This window comes from Perissodus microlepis, chromosome 19, assembly GCF_051167445.1.
Source record: "Perissodus microlepis isolate ML-2025 ecotype Zambia chromosome 19, ASM5116744v1, whole genome shotgun sequence".
NCBI lineage: Eukaryota > Metazoa > Chordata > Actinopteri > Cichliformes > Cichlidae > Perissodus > Perissodus microlepis.
Window position 1 is genome coordinate 13,659,717 of NC_140479.1, and position 12,545 is coordinate 13,672,261.

Here is a 12,545-nt window from a genome sequence, read left to right on the forward strand (position 1 = left end):
TCATTATTATGTATGTGTGAGGTGCTAGTTGCAGCATTGTGACTTATGTTTGACTACCTTGCAACATCTCTTCATGTGTAGGCTGTGCTTTTCAATAACTTAGAAGAAGAAATATATGACTATTTTTTCTAATTTACAAAATCAATCTGTAATCATATCACAAATGCTTCCTCATTTGGGTTGTGTGTCACAGTGAAATGCTTAGAAAGCTCATGCAGAGTGTTTTTTATTTTTTTTTATTTTTTTTTGCAATAATCACTTTCACCAAAGAAGTTGATTAAAAAACCAAAGCAAAAAAAACAGTGGAACTACCAAAATTATGATCCACAGTTTTGATGAGGCCAAATGGTACTATAAACCTTTTAATACCAAGAAGAAATACAACACAAAATTCTTAGAAATAAAAAAGCAACATGTTATAGATATATGAGAAAGAGAGAGAGAGAAAGAGAGATTTTTCAGTTCACACAGTCCTTTTCTTAATTTTTAGTGTTGTAGAAAAAAGCTACAATGTGGTGCTAATATTTATGCTACAGACATTTCTGAGGTTTCACTGTCTGAATCCTAATGTAACAATTTAAAACCAGCACTCTTTAAAACTGCGAAACTCTGTGCAAAAGGTTTTTCTTTTAGCCAAGTACTTGCAGGCTGGATGCCTACTGTTCTGATCCTCTCAGCGCTCTGAAGCTGATCCCCAAAAGGCCTCATGGTGAGAGCTGTCAGTGATGACAGACAGGTTGTCTCATGGACTCATTTTAATGGACACCATCTAGAAACAGCAGCTGAAAAGTCCTATAACGTCAAAGAATCTGCCTTTATATTTTATGTATCGTTTTTCATGGGCAGTTTTTCCACTTGAAGGGTACAATTTTGGTGGGTAAATATTATCAAAAAATATAGAAATTCTGCAGAAATTCATATGTATTAGATATAGTCTCAGAAAGATTCCTAGTATTATCTACGTATATTCAACGTGTATTACGGTTACTGGGCAGAGAAATGCAGGCAGAAGAGATTCAGAGGTGACCTTTCAGGAAGAGAAGAGGTTCACTCACAAAGGCGTACAGTATAAACCGTGGACCATGTTTGAGGCCCATATCTATTTACTCATGACCTTTACCAAGCCTGCACCACCATCTAAAATTTACTGTAAGGGACAAAATTACAGAAATACCAACAAGGATATGTTCTATACAGTTCCACAGTGCATTTATGACACTGACATATAGTTCAATAAGAAGAGATCATTAGAAGGAATTGAGCATGGTTTATTTATGTACAGAATTCAATTTGAGGTATTTGGCGGTTAGACCTCGATGGGATTAGGGTGTCCAGACGCTGGTGGTGGAGATAAAGATGGAGTCTTGAATAGAGCCTGAATAATTAGAGGTGGTGATCGGGGAGAGGGTTGGTTGGAGGAAGGAAACTGCAAGACAGACGCACTGTGAGATTTAAAGTACGCGAAGTGAAGGCTGATTGGCCGGCAGAAAGCCGATTGGACTAGACCAGTGATGTCACAATCAGCTTGACAGTGTGGGAAAGTGGAAGTTATGTAAAACTTAGATTAGGTGCCAACACCTGAGAAGCAGAAAGATGAGTGACTACAGATGTTCCTTATTGATCTTACAGATAAGCTTCTGTGAAATTAATTCAACTTACGACACAACAATAGAAGTCGAACAAATAGACACAAAGTGTTCATCTACTTTGTTAGATATTTTATAGACATATATTTTATTGTAGTATTTTTGTAATATACTATATGTCTATGATTGCATCAAAAGTTCAGAGATCTTTTAGCGCTGGGAAATATTCACCTTTTCAAATCTTTCGTATTGGTTGCTGTCTTTGTATGAGACTCTTTATCCACTTTATGTAAAAATGCCACCCATATGTTACATTTAAACAGAATTCATGAGCAATAAAAGCCTGAGGCACGTAATATAGAATATTATTGCACCATTAGGAGCTTCTGCTTGAGCTCCTTGAATTTAGTTTCATAAATGAATTTATAAATCTATGAGCAAATGCAGTTTTCAAACTTCTTGTTCTTGTATTTTATCGGTAAAGGTTCCACACAGTAATGTGGAGAAATGCGAGATTACAGTAATTAATGGTTTTTTTTCTTGTTTTGTCCATTTGCTGAAAGAGAACATGTATTATTGGAAATTATTTTCTGTCAGAAACAAACCAGAAAGAAATCTTATTGACTGCTAAAATGCACTGATTGGACAGCTGATGGCTTTCAGTCAGTTTGAACTAGATTGAAGATAAAGTATTATTCAGGTGACCCCAAACTTTTTATACATTATAAACTGAGTAAGAAATCTAGCTGAAAGCAAGGTATATACTTAGTTGTATGGAAACTAGTTTAACTACAGTATTACAGTATTACTACAGTATTAGCATTGGTTAGCTTAACATAAAGAACAAACTGTCCAAAGGAAACAAAACTGGGCTGATTAATATATTTTATCTCTTTCTAAAGGCTATGTCATGTTTGGGAAAAAGATTGTGACTTGGGTTGAAATACAGCCATTCACAACAAGTTGATGTGATGCCTTACTTCAATGGTTTTAAAGATGTAAACAGAAGACACTTGAATCAGAAGACTAAATCCAAACACCATACTTTTAATCCAACAAGCTAAATATCATTAACAGGTGACTGAAAATGAAAATGTAAGGTCCAAAAAACAGACAAAAAAAACAATAAGATGCACAAAAGAACAAAAATACACAACAAAAATGTAGAAACTGGGAAAACACAAAGAACACTAGTTTGAAAGGAGAAAATGACATAATGGTGGAAACCCTTAACTGCTTAGTACAAAACACAAAGATGATCAAGCAAGTTGATGGTAAAAGATTGTGAAGATAAAACATGGAGAACAATAATTGTATAATACGACCTTATGTAACAGAATTAAAACCCCATAACTATGACAATGACCAAGCATCTTTTTGTGACCCACTGTGAACGAGACCATTCTAACCATTGGTGTAAGGAGTGCATCAGCCCAACAATGCAAAGAAGACATTGTGCCTCTCTCTCAGATGCCAGTGGCTTTGATATAGAGACAGCATCCCACACCCTAGTAATGAGGACACGCTTGAATTAGGGGAACACAAACACACAAGGACGAAAAGTTTGTCAAAAACAAGGTGTATTTTGTAAGTGGAAATTTGTTGTACAAGGGTAACCATCACATGAACATGCTTACACAGCTGTGTTGCCATCTGTTAGACAAAAATCCGACTGTACTATATAGGTTGAGTTAGCCCTGAGGGAGATGACGGTCACTCTGATGGTTTTGCCTTCCCTTGGTACCAACAAAGCCTTGTACACATCAGTTTAATTCCTAATGCAGGTAAGCCAGGCTGTAAACGTCAGGACAATCTATGTTATACAAATTTTCATTCTTTCTTCGACCCATTTGTCGTGTTAAAAGAAAAAACAATAAAACTTCTAGCTGAGTCCTTTCACTGAGATTTGTCCTTTTTTGCCTCAGTTGTCAGCTTTGTTCACAAATCTTCCAACACATTGCTGTCTCCTTAACAACGGGAAGAGAGCGCAGTGCAGACGGAGCTGGACTCTCCAGCATTACATCTTTCTCTTTCTTCTGGTATGCTTTGATAAAACATGTCACAGGCTGACAGCTCAGTAAGCCTGACTGTGCTACATACAATCCACTGATGTCATGTTGCATCATTTGTGGGTGCTGACGCTCAAAGTTGTGACAACAGCTCTCTCTCACTACCTTACGGAGCCGCCACATATAAAGGTGCCTTACGCAGGTGTAAAATGACAGGCTAAGCAGTCTTCTTCCTTTCACATAATATAAATCTTTTGATTTGATTATTAGAATATATATGTGAGAGTATGTACAAGCATAAGAGGACAACTGCTCACAGGATTTAGAAAGTGAATTTTGCAATCCTGGAATAATCTCGACAAAAGATGGAAATTATCAGAGTGAAAAACGGGGGGAGGATACGATGGCTGAAACCTTCTCTGGATGCTAACCAAAGTAATCTGTGTGCTCAGTCAAACATACTTGTTGCACAGAATTGCCAGTGACTGGTAGCAAAGAAAAGATTAACTGAATAGCTCCACCTTTCCAGAACACGAAAGCCAGCTACTGAGGATTACATCAACCAGCTGTGAGCTTGTCTTTTCAGCTACCTGTCCTGACAAGCTTCTCAGACATGGCTCTATGAATTACATGCAGTCCTTTATCAGACTTGAACCTCCTGGATAGCTGCACAAGCAGACTGAGGCAAAGCTTGGAGGGAGTCTTGGTACAACAAAGTTCTGTTGTACCAAGAGTTTTTTTTTTTCTTTTTCAGAAGGGTGCTCTGATGTTAAATTGAAAATTTCACCACTGCCAGCTGATTTTTGGATTCTAGAGACAATTTTTAAGCCTGGACAAGCTTTACTCTTGAGGGTGACAAGTGTCTAAATCCTGTCCAGACTTTCCTTCAGCAGATTCACACACACAGCCTTTTGTCTATAGAGATAATAGAAAATACTTTACTGTAGGATACTATAGGAAGAAATGGGATCAAGCTATTAAACTGTTCTAAGTTCCTTTCTGTTCCCCATCTAAATCTGCACACTGCGTGTTATATACTGAATACAAAAATACAAAACCAATGATGAACTGAGTGTCGGTACAGTCAGTAGAGAAATGACAGATACAGATAATATCCTAAACTTAATGATATTTGTTGTAAACCATAAAACGCTAATAAAGTGATGAAAGGACTGTACATTTAATTAGCTCTTCTGTGCACTGTGGTTAAGTTCCATGCTTGGCACCTTTCTTTTTAATGAGGACAGAGTAACAAAGTGAGAACAGTTATTTCTGGTGTCCAGGAAATGCCAGTGCAGCATTAAGCAGTCTGGCTGGTTAATGGTGGGCATTGGGGCACTTTCTCTCTTTTCAATTATCCAGGAAAAAACGAAAAACAAATTCTACTTATTCAAGTTAAACATAAATTATTGATCCATCTTCTTCCACTAATCCAATTCAGTGTCATGGGGCAAGGAGTGCTGGAGGCTATCCCAGCACAAGAGGCAGGGTATACCCTAGACAGGTCCCCAGTCCATCACAGGGTCAACAGAGAGAGAGAGAGAGAGAGAGAGAGAGAGAGAGAGAGAGAGAGAGAGAACTATTCACAAGATTATTCACAAAGATTACACAAAGACATCTGCCAATTTTCCCAGAACTGGACTTCCCAGTAAATTCGCCACATGGTCAGACTGCAAAGTAACCCAAGAGCGACATCTCAGATACTCCAGACCTAAGTTAACATGTTAAACATTAAAGGTAATATTAGAACACTTAGGAAAAACACTGAAAGACTCTTCTCTTTAAAAAGATACATAAAAGTTTAGATTTGAGAGAGGGTGTACTTTCTTTTCATCATGGCTATATTTCTATACAGGTAAGTACTTTAATCTTTGCAAGCAGGTGACTCAAGACTGACCAATTAAATCTAATCTAACAAGCTGTATATATTTTATAGATATACAAGCATTTCCCAGCCAGCATTTTTTTTGTATTATTCTGGTGTTTATTTCACTGCTCCTAATGATGGTTTGAAAAAAAAAAAGAAAATTCATATTTGCTGAGAAGGAAACTAAAAGTTAAGAAAGCTACAGAAACCCCCCCCCCCCAAAACAAAACCAACGTGTCATATGTTCATAAATCTGTTATGGAAGAAAAAATATTACCAGTTGTATAGTTATGTTTCAGTCTTACAAAAACTACTCATCTCTTCTTGGTTTCTATCAGTCTCCTTTCCTCTCATTACAGACATAATTTATTCAAATATATCTAAAGTCTGAGATGAAATCTAACTGAAAGACATAAAATTTCCAGGATGTTTAACTATAAAATGAAAATAAAAAATCCACACTTTGCCTTCAGCCTCACACAGCTTATGAAGTCATTACACAATTAGACGGGGCTATGTAAGACACAACTAAACAGATCTATTCTTTGTGGGTGGGTAAAGAAGCAAACTTTGATACGGCAGACTTAACTTTTGTTGAAAATGAGACGTTCTTGAAAGCTGTGTTCACTTCAATTCTTAGTCAGCGAGTGTGTTAACTGTGGGCTACAACTTCAGCCCTGTGTTTGCTACATTTTGGCTTTTAAAAGTAAATTGAATTAGTTGTTAACAGCACCTTTAATGTACAAAAAAGAAAAAGATCACTATCAAGAGTACCCAGAGGGATTTGTTTTCCCCTATGCTTTCTCTGTCTTAGATTTAAGGATATGTATTTCCAATGAACATGTAATATTGACATCCCTGCAACGTTTAATCCACACGGAATCTCTGAAAATATCAGTTACTGATCATGTTGAACTTATTTCCTGTTGTTGCTGTTATTGCTTTACATTTCACCCTATGTAGCAGATTTGCGTCATGTTTCTCAAGTAAGTTGTCTAATAAACGAACCAATAGTTCAGGAAAAGAAAGCCTAATTGCATTTGAGCAAAAACAAATCTCCCTAAGCTTTCTTTTCAGCACTGTTTGCAGCATGCACTTGCTGATACATCAACATCTTTGACATCATTAACATTTGCAGGGTGTGAGTGGGTGTGTGTAAGTTCTCTGTGAGCATATGAGTAACCCTTTGTTTTACTGTTTCTTCCCTACATTTTCATTCATCACACATGACAGCCACGTCCAAAACAAGCCGTTGAAGTAGCAAAAGGCAGACATGTTAAAGCTGTGTACCTTCTTCATTCCTCTAGTTTACCTTTGTCATGTGCTCAGTGCAGCCATATCGCTGACATCCAAAGGCAAACACATGTTGTCACGCACGTGATAATTAATCAAAGAATACTCACAAACCCTGCAAGCCTCAATAAAGGTTTCCTGCCTTTGCACAGAAATGAGTGCTAACAACAGGAGGTGGGGTGCGGGGAAGATGGCGGGTACTGTAGGTGAGGAAGGGGGTGGGGGGTTGAACACCCTCAAACAAATTGATGCCTACTTGAGGCCAGCAGTTAGAAATGTTACTGTTCATTATTTTAAAGCTATTTTCTGACCCAATTAACCTTTATCAAATTAGACGATGTCCATTTATTGCTGTTGTTTTGTCTGGCATAATAATATCTCACATGCTAAAATTCCATAATGTTTTCAAGTCTAAAAAAAGGCAGAGAAGCAATTTGGACAATGCTAGTGGTCTTTAGATTAAAAAAAAGAATTAATAAAAATGTTAATAAGTTTTAAGATAAATTAAGACGTGAGTCTTAAGCCAAGTAAGAAGCTTGATCATGATGGCTATACAATGTGCACAGGCAGTCTGGAATGTCTGATATGAGCTTAATTCATATTCAGCAGCTAATGTGCCAATGGAGGTGAAGCTGAATCATCTGAGCAGAACAGGTTGCACTGAATTGTCAGGGATATTGTGCAACAAAAATGTGCCAGAAGCATGATTAAGACGCGGATCCTGCAGATGGAGAGTCGGGCTTTGACAGGGTTTTATTTTCTTTTCAACCACCATAATGATGTAGGCTGCTTAAACCATCTGGAGGTTGTCGCACAGTGACACACACTTGACGCCGCTCCTCCTAAGTAAAGAAATTAGCTGGTGAAATCGTTGTTGGTCACTGGCATTTCAGTCCCGTCACGTGAGAGTTGTAATTACTCAGATTCTTTCGCTGAATTGAATTGAATTTTAGCTGGCTGAGGCAGTTTCCCCATTGATATCATTTTTCAGCATGTGTTGAAAGCTCGCTGTGGGCAGCTCGTCCAAACAAACTACCGTGAAAATGCTGATCATTGAAAAGCTGTCACACAATTATTTTATGCCAAACAGTGTAGCAAAGGCTCAACTATACCTGTATGTGTGACTTAATCTGTCAGGTCTGTTGTTAGCCACAAAGTTAAGTTTGCTACAGCAAACCGAAAAGAGTCTGTAATCATGACTGCACCACAGTAATATTACAGTCCTTTCATTCATTACTTTTTTATTTTCATGTTTAACCATGTTTAGTTTATATAAAAGGCCCTGAATAAAAAGTCTAAAAAAGCAATGAATGGAGAGAAGAATCACAACAAACTAGCGTTTTAGAATATGGTAATGACAAAATTGCTAAAGAATTATCCAATTCTGTAGCCACTAATAGGAAGGGTTTAGTAGTATACAACGGTATATTGTAAAACAAGAGAACCTTGTAGGGATGAGTCAGTATTCTGTGCACTTTCAGAAAACTCCCACTCAAATTCGACTTTAAAGCTATATATATAGTTCCAGTGGTGGATACGCTCTTGTATTCATCACATAACATCCCTCACACCACCTGAGGCAAGTCATAGGTTCTGCTCTGTATCAGACTTAAATGGGTAGTTGACAAGTCATTGCCTACGCCTCATGCTCTTGCTCCCTTTATCCAGCTAAAACATCTTACTTGTGTCTCTCATTCATTATATATTTAGTTGGCCTCTTGCACAATACTGCTGAAATTTCAGATCAGACCTTCTGAACCATTCAAGTGTGAGATGGAGCAAAGTGTAACATATTCAGGGTCATGACAGTGTACATGTGTATCTCTGCATTATCACTTTTTTTGTACGTATTCCTATGCTTGACAGCATGCCTAACACGAGAATCAAGATCCTGAAACACACAAGGCCTGAGGATAAGAAATTAATAAATATGCAAGTTGTGAAGTCATATTTTATTTATAGTGATTTGCCTCAAGCCTGAATTATACTTTCTGCACCCACGAGTCCGCTAGGGTCCACTCAGCTCCGCTTGACCTGGGTGAAAATCTCCATCAGATGGTGGATAAGAGGGTCCGTGTGGACGCCAGTGTTTGCCTGAAATTTGTAACCTTGCAGACTAGACCATGGGGAATTTAAATTATGCCATTACAATGGACAAACTACATTCACCCCAGCTGGTAGACTTGAAGCGGACATCAAAGAAGTATAAAAGGAATGACTGCTCATCTGTTGGGCCTCGAGCTGACTGTGTCTGTGTCTGCAACACAATGTAATCCAGGCATCAGTGTAAAAAAGCCAAAAGGCTAATGCTGTAGGAAAGAAAACATCTTAAAGACTCAAAGTTCTCGAAAATCTACAGTGAATTTTTATATGACAAACTTTTGGGCAAGTAATTATAATAAGTACATTACAAAATCATCTTGCATCTCAAATCCACATTATTTATTACAAAAATACTGGGTTAAAAAAACTTCATTCTTTCTTAATTACAAATAGTTTTGAATATTTCACATGAAAGATTTTCCTTACTTTTTACTGTGGTTTTCATATGTCATATAGAAATGCTCTTTAACTTTTATTATGATAAAGATCCCTCTGCTTCCTCCCACTAGCTGCAACACTTAGTTGCAGCGATGCTAACAAGCCCATTTTTTTCATAAAAAATATCTTATATGCTAAACTCAGTGATCCAAATAAATTAGTGTCTGTTGTTTGTTTTGAAGCAAAATACAAATAAACTCCTTGTGCAGAGGATATCTAATACCACTGCTAGCAAAGCTACAATCAATCTGTGGCTAATGATGCCCCACATTCTCTCACAGGGCCTAACATGGAGATGATTATAGCAGTTAGGTATGTCTGGCTCTTTCCCCAGAGGAACATTTTGAATTAATTGCAGACTGACAAATAGTGAAAGTCCCCATGCCCACCCTTCTACCCCTAGGTCAAGTACAAAATGAAACAAATGGAAAAAGTGAAACAGGGGAGATGTTTCTATTAGGAAGGCACACTATTCAACGAAGGAGGACTGGGAGTCGAATTAATACACATAAATTGCAGTATTTGTCCTATGAGGTAAGCATAGCTTCTAGAAAAAAAAAATGACTGTGATAAACTACAGCCCATTGCTCAGATTTTCTATTCACAATCACTATGTGAAGGAATATTTCGATTTTCCAAGGTCAACTTTTACAGAGTGCCTCTTTGCAAGTTCAAACACACATTTCCTCACCTTTGCGCCAGTATTTGATAAACAGGCCACTCATAGAGCTTTCATATTAGCAGTGGATGAAACTACAGTGTAATGGTCATTTTTTAGTGATACAACCACAAAACCTATTAGCATAGGTAAGGGTTTCCTCAGTCTATTTAGGGTATTTTTTTACTTATTGTTTTGTTTTTACAGAAAGAGAGTTTAGGGGAAAAAACCCAAAAGGCAACAATAACAATAAAACTTCAGGTGCACAACTTCTGAGTGCACTCTGAGCACAGTGGCTCCCATCATTTGTAAATGGGAGATGTTTGGAACCAACAGGACTTCCTAGAGCTGGGCAAACAGCTTTAGTCAGGGAGGTAACCAAGAACCCAATGGCCACTCTGGCAGAGCTCCAGTTCTGCTCTCTGAAGAGCAACACTGCAGGCTGTCCTTTTGTGTTTTTTTTTTTTTTTTCAGAAGGCCTGCAGCACTTCACGAATCAGGCCTTGTAGAGTGACAGCCTGACTAAAGTTTTCCAAAGTCACTTGAAGGGCCCTCAGACCTTGAGAAACAAAATTCTCTGGGCAGATGAAACAAAGACTGAACTCTTTGGGCTGAATGCCAAGCGTCATGTTTAGAGGAAACTAGGCACCACTTATCACCTGAACAATATCTTCCCTATACTGAAGTATGATGGCGGCAGCATCATGCTGTGGGGATTTTTTTGGCAGCAGGAACTGGGAGACTAGTGACGGAAAGGTGAATGCAGCCATGTATAGAGACATCCTTGATGATAACCTGCTCCTGTGTTTTCTGGACCTCAGACTGGAGAAAAGGTTCATCTTCCAATAGGACAACGACCCTCGAGTGGCCCAGCCAGAGACCAGCCTTGAACACATCTGAAAAAAGATCTGAAAATGGCTATCAACCGGTGCTCCCCAATGAAACCTCCCCGAGAGAGAAGAATGCAGAGAAGAAAGGGAGAAACTGCCCAAAAATTAAGTTTTGTGTGTGTGTTCCTACTGTACCCAGTCCAGATGTTGGGGCCTAAATTAAAGTAGCTGGTTGGGTTTGCAGTTCACAATTTCTGAAACCTGGTGATGATGACACCACATTACACTGACAATTAAAATTATGTGTAAAGGCTTGTTGTTTTCTATGGGAAAGCATATAATTCCACATAACATGGCTCAGCCATGGGATAGGGTCATGATCATTTCATGTTTTTCTGTGAGACTAGGGTGTTCCACTTCTATTGTATAGTATATTCTTGGCACTGTCCTTCAGACATTGTGAAAAAAAAAATCTTGGCCAGTGGTCTCCCTGGACACTCCGTCAACCCCCCCCCCAAAAAAAGAAAAAAAATTCAAAAGAATCTCAGAAGGAATAGAACCAGCTCACTCGCTCTCTTATCAGAGGCTGCCAGATGCCAGCCCACAACACCATCCCACACACAGCCTGAAGGTGCACCACAACATGGAGCCATTGCAGTGGGGAGTGAGAATGAGGGGGAGAGTGAGATACAGTAGAGAGGAGGGTGGAAAAGGAAGAAAGAGATGTATAGCCTAGGAACATTCAGAAGGAAAAGTGGATCACGGTGCGGAGGAGGGTCGACTGGAGCAGAGGGAGTCCGGGCAAAAGAACTTATAGAGACCGATCACCTTTTTCCCCTGCTGTGCCCGATAGGCTAAAGACCAAAGAAAGGAGAGAAACAACTGTAGATATGCTCTGTTACCATGAAAAGACAGAAAAAATGTGTTTTATGATGGTTCCCACGTAAGCTTTGTGGCAACGGTAAAGATGATGCAAATCACTTGTGAGTAACAGCCTCCATCCATCACCCTTGTTACAGCTCCAATGTATAGCACAACCCCAGCGGCAAAGCCACTCAAGCTCACATTGTATGCAAAAGCCTACAGGCTGTCTTTTACTGTGGGTGGAAGATTTTCTTAATTTTACATGTGGAAGGCAGAAAACCTTTTACCAGAGTGAGACACACTGTTTGATCAAGCCATCTGTGATTAGATTTTGCTCAAAGTGTGCTGGTTGACAGCCTCAAAATTCAATTTTATTTCACTTTCTCATGTGCTCCGCTTAAAGACTACCATCTATGGTGACATTCAGATGCACACACAAACAGACACGCTGATGCACACACTCATGCACACGATGGCTGGCAGCTGTTCAGTGCCTTAACTTCTTTTTCAAGCCACCAGAAAAAGCTGATTACTGGCACCAGTCGTCCTCCAACCAAACGGCAGAGAGCTAGCAGAGTATGAGAGCAGAACATTTAAGTTTAAGAGGAAGACAGAGAAAGACAGGAACATACAAGAAGCTGTCATGAAAAGCACTGAGCCTTGTATAGATACATAATTCGAGCATGCCAGGTGAAAGAGAGAGGGAGGCAGCTTAATGTGGATGTTTTAAATGGTTAAAGCAACACTGTCAAATGTCAAAGATTAGAACTGGTTGAACCCGATTAATGATGAATAGCTTATATAACAAAAAAAGTGAAATTGTCCATGACAAGCTGAAGTGCTACTTAGCAAAGTACAAAGTAAATGGCCTGTATTTATATAGCGCTTTACTAGTCC

At 38.7% G+C, this 12,545-nt stretch overlaps 1 protein-coding gene across 6 annotated transcripts in view; it reads right to left on the reverse strand.

The window, feature by feature from the left end:
- Positions 1-12,545, reverse strand: part of LOC146365608 (leucine-rich repeat and fibronectin type-III domain-containing protein 2) — a 136,353-nt gene that overhangs the window by 11,810 nt on the left and 111,998 nt on the right. The gene's annotated exons all lie outside the window — the stretch shown is intronic.